The following is an 11,121-nucleotide window of genomic DNA, read 5'->3' on the forward strand; positions in this document are numbered from 1 at the left end:
GATGCAGAGAGGATGTTTCCACTGATGGGGGAGACTAGAACTAGGGGGCATGATCTTAGAATAAGGGGCCGCCCATTTAAAACTGAGATGAGGAGAAATTTCTTCTCTCAGAGGGTTGTAAATCTGTGGAATGCGCTGCCCCAGAGAGCTGTGGAAGCTGGGACATTGAATAAATTTAAGACAGAGATAGACAGTTTCTTAAACGTTAACGGAATAAGGGGTTATGGAGAGCAGGCAGGGAAGTGAGCTGAGTCCATGATCGGATCAGCCATGATTGTATTCAGTTGCGGAGCAGGCTCGAGGGGCCGAATGGCCTACTCCTATTGCTTATTAATAGTGAGCCGCGATAGTGAGATATTCCTGCCACCCTGGTGTCAGCGCACTTGGAATTCTGGGTACAGTTCTGGTCGCCACAGTGCATAAAGGATATTGCACAAAGACAGAAGAACAACCAGAATGATTGCAGGGACAGTGGGTTTGGACGAGGAGAAGCGGTTGTGAAAATTAGGCATGTTCTCACTGGAAAAGACAGCGTTGGGAGGTGATGCGATTGCTCTTTTTAAGATTCTAAAGGGACTGGATAATGTCGACCGTGATCAGCTGTCTTCCCCGTGTCCCGTACAGTACATGGCCTGCGCTTGAAGGGCAAACTCAAAACTAATCTGGGGAAACAATATTTCAGTGAGCGAGTGGTCAATCTATGGAACAGGCTCCCTCGGGAGACGGCAGAAACAGTTTGTGTTGTTTCATTCAAATGCAAATTAAGATAGATTTGTTTCAGAAGATAGTACTTTGTGACGCAGTAGCTAAGTAATGTGAGATGTGACGTGTGGTGAGCTCGGGAGGAACAGGAGACTTTGGGCCTGTGGTTCCCGAAGCTCTCCCCCATTGGGGTTTTTGCTCACCTCGTGTCTGAGTCTGTGGTACACGCATTGATAGATGTAGGTCGCTGTGATTGGTCAACAACTCCAGTATCACTGTATCGTGCAACTACCAGGATGGGAGGTGAACTTGAGGGACTATTTACAATCTATATTAATGACTTGGATGAAGGGACTGAGTGTAATGTAGCCAAGTTTGCTGATGATACAAAGATGGGTGAGAAAGCAAATTGTGAGGAGGATACAAAAAATCTGCAAAGGGATATAGACAGGCTAAGTGAGTGGGCAAACATTTGGCAGATGGAGTATAATGTGGGAAAATGTGAGGTTATCCACTTTGGCTGAAATAATAGAAAAGCAAATTATAATTTAAATGGAGAACAATAACAAAGTGCTTCAGTACAGAGAGATCTGGAGGTCCTGGTGCATGAAACACAAAATTATAGTCTGAAGGTACAGCAAGTGATCAGGAAGGCCAATGGAATGTTGGCCTTTATTGCAAAGAGGATGGAGTATAAAAGCAGGAAAGTCCTGCTGCAACTATACAGGGTATTGGTGAGGCCACACCTGGAGTACTGCGTACAGTTTTGGTCTCTGTATTTAAGGAAGGATATACTTGCATTGGAGGCTGTTCAGAGAAGGTTCCTAGGTTGATTCCAGAGATGAGGGGGTTAACTTCTGAAGATAGGTTGAGTAGGTTGGGTCTATACTCATTGGAGATCAGAAGAATGAGAGGTGATCTTATTGAAACTTATAAGATAATGAGGGGTCTCAACAAGATGGATGCAGAAAGTGTATTTTCACTCATAGGGGAAACTAAAACTAGGGAACATAGTCTTAGAATAAGGGGCAGCCCATTTAAAACTGAGAATGAGGAGGAATTTCTTCTCACAGGGTTGTAAATCTGTGGAATTTACTGCCCCAGAGAATTGTGGAGGCTGGGTATTTGAATATATTTAAGGCGAAGATAGACAGATTTTTCAGCGATAAGTGAATAAAGGGTTATGGGGAGCAGGCAGGGAAGTGGAGCTGAGTCCATGATCAGACCAACCATGATCTTATTGAATGGCGGAGCAGGCTCGAGGGACCAAATGGCCTACTCCTGTTCCTAATTCTTATGTTCTTATGAGACTGGATCTACTGGAGTTTAGAAGGATGAGAGGGGATCTCATAGAAATGTATAAGATTCTGACGGACTGGACAGGTTAGATGCGGGAAGAATGTTCCTGTTGTTGGGGAAGTCCAGTTTCTTCATCCAGCGATTCATGTGTCCTTCCCGCTCCTGATCAGTATCCCAAGAGCCCACTCCACCATTGAAGCCCATGCGTGTGGGATGTGAGATTACATGGTGGTGCCCCCAAGATCGAATAGCACACTAACACTCACTATCACGGCTCATTCAACAAAAATGGTCACTTGCGTGAGTGGATTGCATTCATCAGCGATAGAACATATTACCCCAGTAACATCGAGAGGGAAATCTGTCGTGTAGTGGATCTGGGGTCTGACTAGAAACCCAGGGATCTCGAGCTCAAGGCCCACCAGGGAAAGTTTCAAATTGAATTGAATAAATCTGGTAATCTGTGGGCTGGCAGAAAAATCACCATGAAAACAGCCGGATTGTCACAAAAACCTAACTGGGTCACTGATGTCCTTCAGGGAAGGGAATCCACCAACCCGACTCGGTCTGGGCTACACGTGACTCCAGTCTCACAAACTCCAATGTCCTCTTTAGTGACTGAGCAAAGCATTGCTTCAGACTTGTATCAACTGAGAGGAATCGCCACTGTATTCCTGGGATAGACTGGGTGGGATATTAAAAGGTGCGGGGAGAGGGGAGAGGGGGATTAGACTGGGCGGGATATTAAAAGGTATGGGGAGTGAGCGGAATTAGACTGGGCGGGATATTAAAGGGTGCGGGGAGTGAGGGGGAGAGTGGGATTAGACTGGGTGGGATATTAAAGGTACGGGGAGTGAGGGGGAGAGTGGGATTAGACTGGGCGGGATATTAAAGGGTGCGGGGAGAGGGGAGAGAGGGATTAGAATGGGTGGGATATTAAAGGTACGGGGACTGGGTGGGATATTAAAGGGTGCGGGGAGAGGGGGATTAGACTGGGCGGGATATTAAAGGCACGGGGAGTGAGGGGGAGAGTGGGGTTAGAATGGGCGGGATATTAAAGGTACGGGGACTGGGTGGGATATTAAAGGGTGCGAGGAGAGGGGGATTAGACTGGGTGGGATATTAAAGGTACGGGGAGTGAGGGGGAGAGTGGGGTTAGAATGGGCGGGATATTAAAGGTACGGGGACTGGGTGGGATATTAAAGGGTACATAACTTTGTATCGCCAGCAAACCTGGGTACATTGATACAGATTGTGAATAGCTGAGGCCCAAGCACCGATCCTTGCGGTACCCCACTAGTTACAACCTGCCACCCTGAAAAAGTCCTGTTTATTCCTCCCGTTTTCTGTACCTTAACCAATCCTCAATCCATGCCAATATATTACCCCAATCCCATGAGCCTTAATCTTGTGCAACAACCTCGTGTGGCACCTTATCGAATGCCTTCTGAAAATCCTCTGTATCTACCCTGCTAGTTACAACCTCAAAAAGCTCCAATAGATTGTCCCTTTCAAAAACTCTGCCTGATCATATTGTGACGTTCCAAGAACCCTGTTACTGCATCCTCAATAGATTCTAGGATCTTGCTGGAGTTTGAGCAAGAACTTCAATTTATATAGCGCCTCTCTCATTTACATACAACAAATGACCTTCAGTTATTCTTGTCACCAAGAAACATTCCAGTGATGGAGACTGCTCCCAAGGGTCAGAGTGACGGAGAGAGACTGGAGATATGGGCTTTTCAACCTGGAAAGGAGGCATCTGAGGGGTGATCTTAGAGATAGAAAGGTATGGAAAACATTAGTCTGGAATATTTGCTGCAATAGAGATTAATTGGGCCAATTGTGAAGTATAGTTGGAAAGAAAGAATGTAATGCAAGAATTGATTTAAAAACAAATTATTAGGATGGAACGTACGACTTTAGAAAGAGCATCGATTTATATCTGCGTGCGCTGATCCAATTATCCTCCGCCCCCTAATCCCAGTTCACCTGAAGTCTGCACTGTGCAATGGTGAGTATTGTGGAGGAAAAATGTCGTTGCCCAGAACAGAGTTCACGGCAGAAATAATCAGTTACTTTAATTTGCTTGGTCCCAAATTTGGTTACAAATTTTTTTGTAATTTCTTAGCCTGAATCATAGAATGGTTACAGCACGGAAGGCCATTCGGCCCGTCGAGCCCGAGACTCCTCCCAGCCAGTCCCACTCCCCCGCCCTTCCCCCATAGCCCCGCAATTTTTTTTTCCTTCAGATAATTAGCAAACTCCCTTTTGAAAAATAAGATCGAGTCTGCCTCCATCACCCTTTCAGGCCGTGCATTCCAGAACCCAACCACTCGCTGCGTAAAAAAAGTATTTTCTTACGTCGCCCTTGGTTCTTTTGTCCATCACCTGAAATCTGTGTCCTCTGGTTCTCGACCCTTCTGCCAATGGGAACAGTTTCTCTCAATCTGTTCATGATGGATCCATGATGCCCCTCATGATTGTGAACACTGCGATCAAATCTCCTCTCAATCGTCTCTGCTCCAAGGAGAACACCCCCAGCTTCTCCAGTCTATCCACGTCACTGAAGTCCCTCATTTCTGGAACCATTCTCATAAATCTTTTCTGCACCCTCTCTAAGGCCTTCACATCCTTCCTAAAGTGTGGTGCCCAGAATTGGACACAATACTCCAGCTGGAGCCGAACCCGTGTTTTATACAGGTTCATCATAATTACTCTATATCTCTATTTATGAAACCTTTTTAACTACTTTCTCAACTGCCCTGCCACCTTCAACGATTTGTGCACACAAACCCCCAGGTCTCTCTGTTCATGCACCCCCTTCAGAATTGTACCATTTAGTTTATATGACCACTCCTCATTCTTTCGAACAAAATGCATCACTTCACACTTTTTTGCCTTAAATTTCATCTGCCACATGTCCACCCATCCCACCAGCCTGTCTATGTCTTCCTGAAGTCTATCACTATCATCCTCACTGTTCACAAAACTTCCAAGATTTGTGTTATATCCACATTTTGAAATTATGCCCTGTACTCCCACATCCAAGTCAAAAGAACAAGAAATAGGAGGAGTCGGCCATTTGGCCCCTTGAGCCTGCTCCGCCATTCAATAAGATCATAAAAATATTCAGCAGGTGGTGAAGGCGGCAAATGGTATGTTGGCCTTCATAGCTAGGGGATTTGAGTATAGGAGCAGGGAGGTCTTACTGCAGTTGTACAGGGCCTTGGTGAGACCTCACCTGGAATATTGTGTTCAGTTTTGGTCTCCTAATCTGAGGAAGGACATTCTTGCTATTGAGGGAGTGCAGCGAAGGTTCACCAGACTGATTCCAGGGATGGCAGGACTGACATATGAGGAGAGACTGGATCAACTGGGCCTTTATTCACTGAAGTTTAGAAGGATGAGAGGGGATCTCATAGAAACGTATAAGATTCTGACGGGACTGGACAGGTTAGATGCGGGAAGAATATTCCCGATGTTGGGGAAGTCCAGAACCAGGGGACACAGTCTTAGGATAATGGGTAGGCCATTTAGGACTGAGATGAGGAGAAACTTCTTCACTCAGGGAGTTGTTAACCTGTGGAATTCCCTGCCGCAGAGAGTTGTTGATGCCAGTTCATTGGATATATTCAAGAGGGAGTTAGATGTGGCCCTTACGGCTAAAGAGATCAAGGGGTATGGAGAGAAAGCAGGAAAGGGGTACTGAGGGAATGATCAGCCATGATTATTGAATGGCGGTGCAGGCTCGAAAGGCCGAATGGCCTACTCCTGCACCTATTTTCTATGTTTCTATTAGTATAGATTGTAAATAGTTGAGGCCCCAGCACTGATCCCTGTGGCACCCTGCTAGTTACAGTTTGAAAACCTGAAAATGATTCATTTATCCCAACTCTCTGTTTTCTGTTAGTTAGCCAATCTTATATCCATGCTAATATATTACCCCCAACCCAGTGAGCTCTTATCTTGTGCAGGAACCTTTTATGTGGCACCTTAACGAAATACACTACATCTACTGGTTCCCCTTTATTCACCCTGCTCGTTACATCCTCAAAGAGCTCTAGAAAATTTGTCAAACATGATTTCCCTTTCATAAAACCATGCTGACTCTGCTTGATTGTATTAACATTTTCTAAATGTTCTGTCATGTCTTCCTTAATGATGGACTCCAGCATTTTCCTGATAACAGATGTTAGGCTAACTGGTCCATAGCTTCCTGCTTTTTGTCTCCCTCCTTTCTTGAATAGAGGCATTACATTTGCAGTTTTCCAGTCCGCTGTGATCTCTCCAGAATCAAGGGAATTTTGGTAGATTGCAACCAATTCATCCACTATCTCTGCAGCCACTTCTTTTAAGACCCTAGGATGCAGGCCATCAGGTCCAGGGGACTTGTCCACCTTTAGTCCCATTAGTTTGCCGAGTACTTTTTCTCGAGTGATAGTTTTAAGTTCCCGCCTCCCAATAGCCCCTTGATTATCAATTAAAGTCCTGAATATAGATCAAGAAAAGCAGTGGTCCAAGAACCGACCCCGAGGGAACACCACGGTATACATTCCTCCAGTCCGAAAACTATTACTCTGTTTTCTGTCTCAGCCAATTTCGTATCCATGCTGCCACTGTCCCTTTAATGCCATGGGTTTCAACTTTGCTGGCAAGCCCATTATGTGGCATGCCTTTTGTCGAATGCCTTTTGGAAATCCATGTACTCTATGCCAACCGCATTTCCCACATCAACCCTCTGTTACCTCATCAAAAAACTCGATCAAGTTGGTTGGTTGGCTCAAAGCGGAGTGAAAACAAAGGCCTTATGTAGCACCTTTCATTCCATAGGACACCTCAAAACACTTCACAGATAATGCACCGCTTCTGAAGTGAAGTCACTGTTGTAACGTCAGCAAGTTTGATGAAGGCACAGTGTTCAGTTCCATTCGCAACTCCTCAGATAATGAAGCAGTCCGTGCACACTGCAGCAAGACCTGGACAACATTCAGCTTGGACTGATAAATGGTAAGTAACATTCACACCACACCAGTACCAGGCAATGACCATCGCCAACAAGCGAGAGTCTAACCACCGCCCCTTGACATTCAACGGCATTCCCATCGCCGAATCCCCCACCATCAACATCCTGGGGGTCATCATTGACCAGAAACTTAACTGGACCAATCACATAAATACTGTGGCAACAAGAGCAGGTCAGAGGCTGGGTATTCTGTGACGAGTGTCTCACCTCCTGACTCCCCAAAGCCTTTCCACCATCTACAAGGCACAAGTCAGGAGTGTGATGAAACACTCTCCACTTGCCTGGATGGTGCAGCTCCAACAACACTCGAGAAGCTCGACACCATCCAGGACAAAGCAGCCGCTTGATTGGCTCCCCATCCACCACCTTCAACACTCACTCCCTCCACCACCTCCAACACTCACTCCCTCCACCACCTCCAACACTCACTCCCTCCAACACTCACTCCCTCCACCACCTCCAACACTCACTCCCTTCACCACCGGCGCACCGTGGCTGCAGTGTGTACCATCTACAAGATGCACTGCAGCAACTCGCCAAGGCTTCTTCAACAACACCTCCCAAACCCGCAACCTCTACCACCTAGAAGGACAAGGGCAGCAGGTGCATGGGAACACCACCACCTCCACGTTCCCCTCCCAGTCACACACCATCCTGACTTGGGAATATATCGGCCGTTCCTTCATCGTCGCTGGGTCACAATCCTGGAACTCCCTCCCTAACAGCACTGTGGGAGACCCCTCACCACACGGACTGACAGCACTGTGGGAGACCCTCACCACACGGACTGACAGCACTGTGGGAGACCCTCACCACACGGACTGACAGCACTGTGGGAGACCCTCACCACACGGACTGACAGCACTGTGGGAGACCCCTCACCACACGGACTGACAGCACTGTGGGAGACCCTCACCACACGGACTGACAGCACTGTGGGAGACCCTCACCACACGGACTGACAGCACTGTGGGAGACCCCTCACCACACGGACTGACAGCACTGTGAGAGACCCTCACCACACGGATTGATAGCACTGTGAGAGACCCTCACCACACGGACTGACAGCACTGTGGGAGACCCTCACCACACGGACTGACAGAACTGTGGGAGACCCTCACCACACGGACTGACAGCACTGTGAGAGACCCTCACCACACGGACTGACAGCACTGTGGGAGACCCTCACCACACGGACAGCACTGTGAGAGACCCTCACCACACGGACTGACAGCACTGTGAGAGACCCCTCACCACACGGACTGACAGCACTGTGAGAGACCCTCACCACACAGACTGACAGCACTGTGGGAGACCCTCACCACACAGACTGACAGCACTGTGGGAGACCCCTCACCACACGGACTGACAGCACTGTGAGAGACCCTCACCACACGGACTGACAGCACTGTGGGAGACCCTCACCACACGGACTGACAGCACTGTGGGAGACCCTCACCACACGGACAGCACTGTGGGAGACCCTCACCACACGGACTGACAGCACTGTGGGAGACCCTCACCACACGGACAGCACTGTGGGAGCACCTTCACCACACGGACTGACAGCACTGTGAGAGACCCTCACCACACGGACTGACAGCACTGTGGGAGACCCTCACCACACGGACTGACAGCACTGTGGGAGACCCTCACCACACGGACTGACAGCACTGTGGGAGACCCTCACCACACGGACAGCACTGTGGGAGACCCTCACCACATGGACTGACAGCACTGTGGGAGACCCTCACCACACGGACAGCACTGTGAGAGACCCTCACCACACGGACTGACAGCACTGTGGGAGACCCTCACCACACGGACTGACAGCACTGTGGGAGACCCTCACCACACGGACTGACAGCACTGTGGGAGACCCCTCACCACACGGACTGACAGCACTGTGAGAGACCCTCACCACACGGACTGACAGCACTGTGAGAGACCCTCACCACACGGACTGACAGCACTGTGGGAGACCCCTCACCACACGGACTGACAGCACTGTGAGAGACCCTCACCACACGGACTGACAGCACTGTGAGAGACCCTCACCACACGGACTGACAGCACTGTGGGAGACCCTCACCACACGGACTGACAGCACTGTGGGAGACCCTCACCACACGGACTGACAGCACTGTGGGAGACCCTCACCACACGGACTGACAGCACTGTGGGAGACCCTCACCACACGGACTGACAGCACTGTGGGAGACCCTCACCACACGGACTGACAGCACTGTGGGAGACCCTCACCACACGGACTGACAGCACTGTGGGAGACCCCTCACCACACAGACTGACAGCACTGTGAGAGACCCCTCACCACACGGACTGACAGCACTGTGGGAGACCCCTCACCACACGGACTGACAGCACTGTGGGAGACCCTCACCACACGGACAGTACCACCTTCTCACGGTGCGAAGGGGGATGGGCAATAAATGCCGGCACTGCCAGCGATGCCCACATCCCAGGAATAGAAACTAGGTGCAGGAGTCGGCCCTGCCCCCTGCCCCCTGCGGCCCTGCCGCCCTGCCCCCTGCCCCCTGCGGCCCTGCCCCCTGCCCCCTGCCCCCTGCGGCCCTGCCCCCTGCCCCCTGCGGCCCTGCCCCCTGCCCCCTGCGGTCCTGCCCCCTGCCCCCTGCGGCCCTGCCCCATTCAATGAGCCCCTGGCTGAACAGGAACGGATATTTGCTGGTGCACTGACCCATTTGCACACAGCAAGATCCCAGGAGCAGCTGTGGGAGACAGGCCGCTGACGGTGTTTGGTGCGGGCCGGTTGTGGGAGACACTGAGCCGCGCGGGGTCCCGAGGGCCGGCTCTCCCAGCGCGGCGGCGGCCGCTGCCCCGGGGCCCGGCTCCAGGCTCGCCCGTCTCCCCCGGCCCCCTGACCCCGGCGGGAGGAGCGCTGTCCGCGGCCACAGCCGGACCCGGGACCCGGGACCCCGCGGAGCCGGAGCAGCGGACAGACGGCGGCTGCGGTACTTACAGCGGCTGCCGGCGGCTCCATGGTTGCCCCGCTCGCCCCGGCCCAAGCGTCAGGCTCGGCCTCAGCCACAGCGCGCAAGGCCCGCCGCGTCATCACGCACGACCCAATGACGTCGGCGCGCGCGATCCCTGCTCGGCGTAACCCGACGTCCTACGTCACCAACTCTCCCCGGGACCGGATCACACGGTTCCCCATACGTCACCCCGTTCTGACGCCATGACGCCGTGCGGCGGACTTGCGCATTGCCCGCCGGGACGTGTAGTTCGGCGCGGAGGAGCGGAGCATGCGCAGTGACAGCGGGCCGCGTAAACATTCCGAGAGGGACGGAGGACGGCGGCTCCCGGCCCAGCGACACTCGGCCAGCGGCCACCGAGCAGCCGGCCGGGCGTGGGATGTGAGAAGCCGGCTCCCGGCTGAGGGGATAGCACCGGGCCTGGGACGGCAATGGCGGCCATTCCTCCCAGCATCCTCCGCGGGCGCGCACGTCCCCCAGTGAAGCAGCGGGACTTCCGGTCAGCAGCCCAGCGCCACTCGCCACTCGCCGCCCGACCGAAGGACTGCAGCAGGACCTCCGGCCTCACAGCGTCCCATCGCCCCAGGACCCCCGCCCGAGCCCAGGGACATGGGGACAGTAACAATCATCACTTTTATTTATATAGCGCCTTTAACGTAGAACGTCCCAAGGCGCATGACAACAGTGTTGGAGACACACAGATAAATGTGACAGGAGGCCCTCGGGCCTGCTCCGCCATTCAATGAGATCACGGCTGACCTGTCTCGGCATCATGAGCTGCTCGATTACTGCAGTCACATAACCACTATGTTACCGTCCGTACTCGTACTGATAGGCTGCCGTACCCATACTGACCCTGGGAGACCCTGGCCGCAGACCGCCCGGGCTGGAGAAAGCCCATCCGGCAGGGCGTTGAGCTCTTTGAGTCTCGATGCAAGGAGCGTGAAGAGGCCAGGCGCAGGCAAACCAGCCCCACCCACCCCTTCCCCCGACCAATGTCTGTCCCACCTGTAACGGGGCCTGTGACTCTCGTATCGGACTGTTCAGCCGTCAAAGAACTCACTAAGGGAGCGGAAGCAGGCC

General features: G+C 51.8%; 1 protein-coding gene across 1 annotated transcript in view; it reads right to left on the minus strand.

Moving 5' to 3' along the window:
• LOC139278447 (transmembrane and ubiquitin-like domain-containing protein 1) overlaps positions 1-10,145 on the minus strand; it is a 29,159-nt gene extending 19,014 nt beyond the window's left edge. The window contains exon 1 of the mRNA XM_070897225.1: positions 10,026-10,145. The gene's annotated coding sequence lies outside the window, so the exon portion shown is untranslated. The remainder of the gene's footprint in view (positions 1-10,025) is intronic.
• Between the last annotated feature and the right edge of the window lie 976 nt (positions 10,146-11,121).

This window comes from Pristiophorus japonicus, chromosome 1 (genome assembly GCF_044704955.1).
Source record: "Pristiophorus japonicus isolate sPriJap1 chromosome 1, sPriJap1.hap1, whole genome shotgun sequence".
Classification (NCBI taxonomy): Eukaryota; Metazoa; Chordata; class Chondrichthyes; family Pristiophoridae; genus Pristiophorus; species Pristiophorus japonicus.